General features: G+C 44.2%; 1 pseudogene; it reads left to right on the plus strand.

Moving 5' to 3' along the window:
* Nucleotides 1-7,413: 7,413 nt before the first annotated feature.
* Nucleotides 7,414-8,364, plus strand: LOC101594770 (annotated as a pseudogene).
* The last annotated feature ends 576 nt before the right edge of the window (nucleotides 8,365-8,940 follow it).

The following is an 8,940-nucleotide window of genomic DNA, read 5'->3' on the forward strand; positions in this document are numbered from 1 at the left end:
TCCGGGGCTATCCTGGCTACATGAGACCTGTCTGAAAAAGCCAATAAATAAATAAATAAATAAAAAGAAAACTGGGCTGGAGAGATGGCTTGGTGGTTAAGGCACTTGCCTGCCAAGCTTAAGGACCCATATTTGACTTCCCAGGTCCCATGATAGCCAGATGCACAAAGGTGAGGCAAGCGTCAGGTAGCACTTGCCATGAGGTGGTGCAACATCTGGAGACTGATTTCAGCAGCTGAGACCCTGGGACGTCAATTCTCTCTCTAAAATAAATAAATAAAAAGCCCCAGAACCCTCTTTATTATTTATTTATCATATATTTTAATTTTTTTATTTGGTTTTTCAAGGTAGGGTCTCATTCTAGTTCAGGCTGACCTGGAATTCACTATGTAGTCTCAGGGTGGCCTCGAACTCATGGTGATCCTCCTACTTCCGCCTCCTGAGTGCTGGAATTAAAGGTGTGTAACACCACGCCTGGCTACACATATATATTATCTGTTCAATCTGCAGTTCTCCACTCTACCAGCTGAGCTATCAAAGATGCATTATGTGTATGTATGTTTGTATGTATAAATGTATGTATGTATGTATGTATGTATGTATGTATGTATGTATAAATGATACGTGTGTGTACAGGTCTGAGAACAACTGCAGGGTATTTGTACTCCCCTTCCATCTTATTTAAAAATTTTTTTCGTGTTTTTCTTTTCAAGGTAGGGTCTCATGCTAGCCCAGGCTCACCTGGAATTCATTATGGAGTCTCAGTGTAGCCTTGAACTCACAGCAATTCTCCTACCTGCTTCCTGAGTGTTGGGATTAGAGGTATGAACCACCACACCTGGCTTTTCACTGTAGTTTTTGATAGGATCTCTCCTTATTTTATAGCTACTGCTTATGAGCTTCCAGATTCTCCTGCAAGTGCTGTTTGTGGAGTTTGTTTGCAGCAGCAAGAGGCCGTGCTGCAACCATTTCCCCCCCCACCTCTGCGTGTAAATAAATATATTACTTTTTTGGTTTATTCTTATTTATTTATTTGAGATAGAGAGAGAGAATGGACGTGCCAGGGCCTCCAGCCAGTGCAAACGAACTCCAGATGCATATGTCCCCTTGTGCATCTGGCTAATGTGGGTCCTGGGGAATTGAGCCTCGAACCAGGGTCTTAGGCTTCACAGGCAAGCGCTTAACCGCTAAGCCATCTCTTAAGGGGAACTCCCAAGCATGACCAGCTGAGAGTCCTTGTTCTTGCTGTTGCTGTTAACACTGCTCCTCACGTCCTTGAGGACGCTTTGCAGTTCTCAGCCTCACCACCAGAGAGCGCATGTTCTATCTTCTGCTCAATTGTCAAGGTGCCTTGATTGCAGGGTGCTTCATGGAAAAAGAAGAGGGGAAGATGTGACTACAATGGTAAATTTAGTTTGGCCTGTGATCGTTCGAGCAAACCACTTTACTTCTGTTTTTTTTTTTTTTAATATTTATTTATGAGAGGGATAATGGGCACCCTAGGGCATCCTGCCACTGCAAACTAATTTACCATGTTGGATACCTGGCTTTATTTAGGGAAATACTAGGGAATTAGGCTTTGCAAGCGAGCATCTCTAGCTGCTAAGCAATCTTTCTTGTTTTCTTATTTGTTTGTTTGTTTTGTTTTTCAAGGTAGGGTCTTACTCTAGTTCAGACTGACTTGCAATTTACTCTGTAGTCTCAGGGTGGCCTTGAAGGGCAATCCTATCTCTGTCTCCCCACTGCTGGGATTAAAGGCATGTGTCACCATGCCTGGCTCTGTTTTTTGTTTGTTTATTTGTTTTTTAATTTAAATGTGCTTTGCTTTTAGACAACTTCCATGACACCATTTTCCTTTTTTTTTTTTTTTTTTGTAGCTTTTTGAGGTAGAGACTTACTCTAGTCCAAGCTGACCTGGAATTCACTCTGTAGTTTCAGGTTGGCCTCAAACTCACAATTTTTCTCTTGTCTCTGCCTCCTGAGTGCTGGGATTAAAGGCGTGTGTCACCAGCCCAGCTCGTTTTTCATTTTTTTTTTTTAAATTGCCTTTACTTCAAATAAATCACTGTCAAAATAAAAGAGCTCAAATGGGGCTGGACACTCAGGAGGCAGAGGTAGGAGGATCACCATGATTTCGAGGCTACCCTGAGACTACAGAGTGAATTCCAGGTCAGCCTGGGCTAGAGAGTGAAACCCTATCTTGAAAAAAAAAAGGGTGAGGAGAGGTGTGGATAGATGGCTCAAGGGTAAAGGCACTTGCCTGCAAAGCCTAATGACCCAACTCAATTGCCAGTACCCACGTAAAGTCAGATGCACAAAGTAGTGCATGCATTTGGAGTTTGTAGCGGCCAGAGGCCAGAGGTGTGCCTATTCTGTCTGTATTTCTTCTTTCTCTCTCTTTCTGTTTGCAAATTAATAAATAATTTTTTTTAAGCTGGGCATTGTGGCACATGCCTTTAATCCCAGCACTTGGGATGCAGAGGTGGGAGGATCACTGAGTTCGAGGCCATCCTGAGACTACATAGTGAATTCTAGGTCAGCCTGGGCTAGACTGAGACCGTATCTCAAGAAAACAAACAAGCGGGCTGGAGAGATGGCTTAGCGGTTAAGCGCTTGCCTGTGAAGCCTAAGGACCCCCGTTCAAGGTTCGGTTCCCCAGGTCCCACGTTAGCCAGATGCACAAGGGGGCGCACGCGTCTGGAGTTTGTTTGCAGAGGCTGGAAGCCCTGGCGCGCCCATTCTCTCCTCTCCCTCTATCTGTCTTTCTCTCTCTGTCTGTCGCTCTCAAATAAATAAATAAAAATTTAAAAAAAAAGAAAACAAATAAGCAACCTCTCTCTCTCTCTCTCTCTCTCTCTCTATCTATCTATCTATCTATATATATATATATATATATATATGCACACATACACAGAGAGAGAGAGAGAGAGAGACAGAGAGAGAAAGCTCAAAGGCTAGAGAGATGGCTTATTGGTTAAGATGTTTGCCTGGGAAACTTAAGGACCCAGGTTCAATTCCTCAGTACCTACGTAAGTCAGGTGCACAAGGTGGTGAATGCATCTGGGCTTCATTTGCAGTGGCTAGAGGTCCTGGCATTCCCATTCTCTCTCTCTCAAATGAGTAAATAAATAAATTAAAAACAAAAAGGAAATCATGTATGGAGTCACACTATCTTCACAGTAGTCCAGGCAAGAAATCTTAACATCTGGTTTCATGTTCAAACCAATAGTAGTGGGGCTGGGAAAGAGCTCTCCACAGGCAAAAAGGCTTGCTGCACAAGCATAAGGACCCGAGTTCAATCCCCAGCACTTATGAGAAAAGCCAGGTCTAGCCATCCATGCATATGATCCCAACACTGAGTGGGGCAGAGACTGGGGGCATAAATGGGGCTCCTTAATCAGTCAGTCTAGTCAAAAAGATAAATAAATAAAGCCCAGGGAGCTGTAGATTGGCTGAGAGACTCTGTCTCAGAGAAATGAAGAGAAGCGCACTAGAGAACACTGGAATCTTCCTCAGACCTCTGCAGCGTGCGCACAGAATGAGAATGGCGTGGTGGTGCACACCTTTAATCCCAGCACTCCGGAAGCAGAGGTTAGGAGGATCCCTGTGAGTTCGAGGCCAGTCTGGGATGACAGAGTGAATTTCAGGTCAGCCCGGGCTAGAGCGAGACCCTATTACGAAAAAATAAAAAAATTACATACATGTACATGTATTACAAACGTGTACTTTGATTTGTTCTGCAGTCTCTGTCTTCAAAGGTTTTGCTAATTTTTTACTTTCTCTCTCTCTTTTTTTTCGAATTAGAGTCTCACTCCAGCTCAGGCTGACCTGGAATTCACTATGGAGTCTCAGGGTGGCCTCGAACTCATGGCGGTCCTCCTACCTCTGCCTCCTGAGTGCTGGGATTAAAGACATGTACTACCACGCCCAGCGGCACTGCAGATTTTTGTCAAATATTTGGAGTCAGTGGGCACCCCACACAGTGCAAGTCACCCCTGCCCATGTGTTAATGGTACCTGCTTATGCCACCTTGAGGAGGAAATGGGCTGCCAGGGAGTTACTGTTTGCCTATGGCCAGCCACAAGAGGAGAGACAGCTACTGTATCAGGAGGTAGAAGGGGAAACAGAAGAGCTGGTATGTGAGCTAGAAGGATGCCCAGACGAATGGAAAGAACAAGGCAGATTCCTGGGGCCAAGAGAAGTCTGAGGCAAAAGGGAAAAGTACAGAAAACTAGTCTAAGATCAGTTTTTTTTTGAGGTAAGGTCACTCTAATTGACCTGGAACTGGCCTCAAAGTAGTCCCAGGTTGGCCTGAAATTCTTGGTGATCCTCTTACCTCTCTGCCTCCTGAGTGCTGGGATTAAAGGCAGGCATCACCACACCCAGTTTAAGATAGAGTTTTATTTTTATTTTTTGGTCTTCAGAGGTAGGGCCTTACTCTAGCCCAGGCTGACCTGGAATTCACTATGTAGTCTCAGGGTGGCCTCGAACTCACAGCAATCCTCCTACCTCTGTCTCCTAAGTGCTAAGATTAAAGGTGTGTACCACCATGTCAGGCGAGAAATGTTGTTTTTTTAATATTTTGTTTTTATTTATTTATTTGAGAAAGAGAAAGGAGGAGAGAGAGAATGGGCATGCCAGGGCCTCCAGCCACTGCAAACAAACTCCAGATGCATGCACCACCACACTGGGCTCATTAACTCTTTAGTCCTCTCTGGTTTTCAGGGAGTCATTAACCCTTCAGTCCCTGGAGTGCCTACACACATGCAAATAAATAAAAATTTTAACAGGGGCTGGAGAGATGGGTTAGTGGTTAAGCGCTTGCCTGTGAAGCCTAAGGACCCTGGTTTGAAGCTCAATTCCCCAGGACCCACGTGAACCAGATGCATGCATCTGGAGTTTGTTTGCAGGGGCTGAAGGACCTGGCTCACCCATTCTTTCTATCTGTCTCTTTCTCTCTCTGTCACTCTCAAATAAATAAAATAAAATAAAATTTCACAAACAAGAAAGATAAATGAAGAATGTCATGTTAGTTGTGCTAAGTGCAGGGAGGTGTTAGAGATCATAGGGAAGGCAGTAATTTATGTCAGGTGTATCAGAGATTATCACCTTAACAAGCTTATCCATTATTCTTCTTTAAATGTCTCTCCTGCCCTTTTCTTTTTGTGTGAGATTTGAGATTTGAGCTCCCAGAACTGGTTTTTTTTTCCCCCCTGGGTGCTGGTGGAAATTCAGTTGTTGGAAGTGGCAAAACAGGAATTTCAGAAAGAAGAAAAATAACACGTTTAATTTTCCCAGTGATTGCCAAAGAGGTATATGCCCTTTTATGCTACAATATTGTTTCAGTCTTGTCTCTGGCTCAACTGTAGAGTTCCTGCCTAGAATCCCCCAGTGAGGAGCTACGGGCATGGTTCAGTGGTAGACTGCTTGCCTGGAATCTTCCAAGGAGTGCTGGGAGTGTGGCTCAGTGGTAGAGCACCTGCCTTACAGGAACCAGACCTGGGTTTCCATTCCCAGCAACACATTTAAAACAATACTAAGAAAGGTCTGAATTAAGTGTGGAATTGAAGTATGGCAGAAGTCCTGAGGTGACAGTCTATATTGTTCTATAGTCTGCTACAAAAAGCTGGCTTGGGGGTGCTGGAGAGATGGCTTAGCGGTTAAGCACTTGCCTGTGAAGCCTAAGGACCCCGGTTTGAGGCTCGACTCCCCAGGACCCACGTTAGCCAGATGCACAAGGTGGCGCATGCATCTGGAGTTCGTTTGCAGTGCCTGGAGGCCCTGGAGTACCCATTCTCTCTCTATCTAACTGCCTCTTTCTCTGTCTGTCGCTTTTAAATAAATAAATATAGGTAAACAAAAAAAATTTTTAAAAAGAGCTGGCTTGGGAACAGGAGCTGGACACAGGCAGACCATGGATTAACATCGAATGTATGCTTCAGGAAACAGACACAGAAGAGTTCTTCTGATGTGAAACTCTAGAGAACCTGAAGTCACAGAGCAAAAGCAAATCACCAGTTGTCTGTGATGGGGTGGGAGGCAGAAGGTCATATCTGGAATGCTGGGAAAGGTCTAGTTGATTTTTCTTTTTTTTTTTTTGAGGCAAGGTCTCACTCTAGCCCGGCTGACCTGAAACTCAATCTATAGCCCAGGCTGGCCTCAAACTCTTGGCAATCTTCCTACCTCAGCCTCCTGAGTGCTAGGCAGGCCTGGACCACCATACTCAGCTAAGTCCCAAATTTTATTTATTTATTATTATTTTCTTTAATATTTTATTTTTATTTATTTATTTCACAGAGAGAAAGAGGGAGGGAGAAAGAGAGAGAGAAAGAATAGGTGTGCCAGGGCCTCTAGCCACTGCAAATGAACTCCAGATGCATGTACCACCGGGTGCATCTGGCTAATGTGGGTCCTGGGGAATCGAACCTGGGTTCTTTGGCTTTGCAGGCAAACACCTTAACTACTAAGCCATCCCTCCAGACTCACATTAAATTTTTTTTTGAGGCCCAGGCTGGCCTCAAATGTGCAATCCTTCTGCTTCAGGTTCCCAAGTACTGAGATGACAGGCAAGCATTGCCAGGACCAGTGTGGATTCATTTAGGTTCTGATACCTCATCTGAAAATTTTACCCTGAAGACATCACTGATCAACCATCTGGTAGTTCGATCTCTCCGGTCCTTCCTTTGTTCCTGGGATGACATATGTCCTGATTTATCTGTTTTATTTCACCTGATCTGTGGCACTTTGTTATGCCATCCCTATACATCAAAATCGATATAATCAGTAAATGTAAAATTTTAAAAAAGTACAAAGTCACTCTGAGGTTACAACATACAGAGAAGCAATTCAAACACATTTATTAGTAGCTGTCACACTGGCAATAAAATATATGGCTATGAAATCAAATTACCCCTTTTCAACATACCTTGATATATTAATGACTGTATTTGGAAATTTTGTTTCTGCACTACTTTTTTTTTTCTTTTTCTTCAGGCTGTCTCATCATATTCATGGTGGTTTTACACAGTCTGCAATGCAAGACATCCCAGAACACGGTGAGTTAGACTGCTAAGCAGGGCGTGGTGGCCCACGCCTTTAATTCGGCACTGCAGAGTCAGAGGTAGGAGGATCACTGTGAGTTCAAGGCTACCCTGAGACTACATAGTGACTTCCAGGTCAGCCTGGGCTAGAGTGAGACCCTACCTCAAAAAAACTATAAAAACAACAGCAACAACAAAAACATTTTTCCCCTCCATGGTTTCTCTCCACTCTCACAAGGGTCTTGGCTCTGGGGACTCCCCACACTTCCGGCAACACTGGCAGACAAACCCCCCCAACCCCGACGGTCCTTGTCACGCAGGGCGGGTCGCCTCTCCCCACTTCAGCTAAGTTTGAAGTGAGGGACAGGGGAACATGGACATGAACAAGAGGATCCACGTGGAGCTGAAGAACCGAACACCCCCGCCCCCAGCAGCTGTTCCAGAAGTTGTTTTGGGCAATTGCAACTCAAAGAATGGAAACTTTGTGGGGTTAACATCTGAATTTATGAACTTAGAGCTCCCCAGTTTAATAGATGTAGGTTTGATGTCAGTTTCCAATCTACCCACGCTACCTAAATTGAAAGAGCTTGAGCTCAGCGACAGTAGGGTCTTTGGAGGTCTGGACATAGAAGAACTTCCAAATCTCACGTACAGAAACTTAAGTGGAATACACTGAAAGATATCAGCACCTTGGAACCTTTGAAAAAGTTGGATTGTCTGAAAAGCCTGGATCTGTTTCACTGTGAGGTCACTAAGTGACTGTGGAGACAGTGTCTCCAAGCTCCTGCCCCAGCTGACCTCCCTGGATGGCTATGACAGAGAGGCAGGACCAGGAGGCCCTGATGCAGATGCGCAGGTGGATGGTGAGGATGAAGAGGAAGAGGGTAAAGAAGGAGAAGATGAAGAATGAGGAGGAGGAGGAGGGCTGGAGAGATGGCTTAGCGGTTAAGCGCTTGCCTGTGAAGCCTAAGGACCCCGGTTCGAGGCTCGGTTCCCCAGGTCCCACGTTAGCCAGGTGCACAAGGGGGCACACGTGTCTGGAGTTCGTTTGCAGAGGCTGGAAGCCTTGGCGCGCCCATTCTCTCTCTCTCCCTCTATCTGTCTTTCTCTCTGTGTCTGTCGCTCTCAAATAAATAAATAAAAAATTAAAAAAAAAAAAAAAGAATGAGGAGGAGGAAGAGTTTGATGAGGAGGAGGAGGAGAAGAGGAAGATGTAGAAGATGATGATGAAGAAGTCAGTGTTGAGGAAAAAGAATTTGGATGTGATGGAGAAGTTGATGTAGATGAAGAAGATAAGGCTGAAGAAGAGAAAAAGATCAATTAAGTTAATAAGGCTAATAAAATAAATTAGAATTAAAATGAACTATAGATGCATGCGCCACTCTGTGCATCTGGCTTTTTGTGAGTACTGGGGAATCAAACCAGGGTCATTAGGCTTTGCAGGCAAGCACCTTCACCACTGAACCATCTCTCTAGCCCCTAAAAGTATTTTTTTCTTTTTTAGTTTTTTGAGGTAGGCTCTCGCTGTAACCCAGGCTGACCTGAAATTCATTATGTCGTCTCAGGGTCACGGTGATCCTCCTATCTCAGTCTCTCGAGTGCTGGCATTAAAGGCGTGTGCCACCACCTCTGGGTAAAAGTATTTTTTTAAAAGCAAAATCAAACTGGGCATGGTGGCACACGCCTTTAATGCCAGCACTCAAGAGGCTGAGGTAGGAGGATCACCATGAGTTCAAGGTAACCCTAAGACTACATAGTGACTTCCAGGTCAGCCTGGCCTAGAGTGAGGCCCTACCTCGGTAAACCAAAATACATAATAAATAAAATAATAATACAATAATATAATATATATTATAATAATACAATACAATAAAAATTTAAAAAAATAAAAATAAAAAGT

The sequence above is a fragment of the Jaculus jaculus genome, chromosome 2 (genome assembly GCF_020740685.1).
Source record: "Jaculus jaculus isolate mJacJac1 chromosome 2, mJacJac1.mat.Y.cur, whole genome shotgun sequence".
Lineage (NCBI taxonomy): Eukaryota > Metazoa > Chordata > Mammalia > Rodentia > Dipodidae > Jaculus > Jaculus jaculus.